The sequence below is a fragment of the Microtus ochrogaster genome, unplaced genomic scaffold, assembly GCF_000317375.1.
Source record: "Microtus ochrogaster isolate Prairie Vole_2 unplaced genomic scaffold, MicOch1.0 UNK41, whole genome shotgun sequence".
Classification (NCBI taxonomy): domain Eukaryota; kingdom Metazoa; phylum Chordata; class Mammalia; order Rodentia; family Cricetidae; genus Microtus; species Microtus ochrogaster.
Genome location: NW_004949139.1, coordinates 1,241,693 through 1,242,977, shown reverse-complemented (window position 1 = coordinate 1,242,977; position 1,285 = coordinate 1,241,693).

Genomic DNA, 1,285 nt, shown 5'->3' with positions numbered 1-1,285 from the left:
CAATTCCCAGCAACCACATGGTGGCTCACAACCATCTGTAATGAGGTCTGGTGCCCTCTTCTGGCCTGCAGGCATACACACAGAAAGAATATTGCATACATACATAATAAATAAATTATTTAAAAAAAAAACCAAATCCCTGTGATAACAGTGCCTCCTGCCTTCGTGCCCCAACACCTGTGGTCACTTGAGGCTCAATGGCCCCTGCAGGGGAAAAGCATTCCACAGTGTCACAGCCAGTGCTGGTCACTGTCCCCTTCTCAGGGAACACTCATGGAGGAAAACTGTGCAGGAAGCAGGAGGAGAGCTGAGGAGGCTCTAGTGTCAGGCAGTGGACAGTAGGCACTGGGTGAAGGGCTTCTACCTTCTCCCACGTCCAGAGCCTAAGGCCAAAGCCAGGGGCAGGGCTAAGTGGTCCAGCTGGCAGCAAAACAAAGACAGAGCCAGGACCATCACTCGAGGGGGGGAGGGGTGTTTACACAGACCTTGTTCAAAATGAGCAACCATGAGCAGTCCATGATCGCCCCCTAGTGGCTGGATGTAGCCCCTTCAGCTAGTCCCTAAACCAGGGTAATGACAGGGTCAGCTCAGCAGAGGGCACCTCTCCTTGCATTGAGTTACTGTGGTGAACAATAAATACATCAAATCTAGGGAGATCTTGGGCCCTGTCCTGCCTGGAGGGCATGGTCGAATGGTTGGGTCAGCTGTGAAACAGGTCAGCATGGCTGTCTCCTGACAAACACCACCCCTTCCTGAGAGATGAGACCCACAACAACCCACGTCCAGACGTACAAAGCCCACAGCATCCAGTTTCCCACTGAGGGGACGACAAACAGAACACCGGCATCTCTGCTGACTAGGCCACTGAGACATGATGGTAACATCTTCCCGGGGGGTCTCCAGTTTGTCTTTGAATAGCTGGTTACCTCCTCTGCAGGTAGGCAGGCTCTACTCTGCAGACTGCATGGGGCCCAGGGACAGGAAGTCCACCTCCCTAGTTCAGCAGTTCTGTGAGCTGTGCTCTCCCTGTCTCCAGCGGTGGCTAAGAAGGGCTGTGCTGTGCCACCAGCAAACAGATCTAGGCCCCAGCTCAGATGGCTGCAGGGATAGGGGCACAGTAGGTGTACAGTGACACAGTAGGTGAGGGCCAGGTCAGCCTCTGCTGGGACAGGGAGAGCAAACAGCTCAGCAAACACAGGCTCCGGGCTCCAGAGCGCCAGCACTGACCTCAACACGCAGAGGGCAGAACTCAGGCTCCGGGCTCCAGAGCGCCAGCACTGACCTC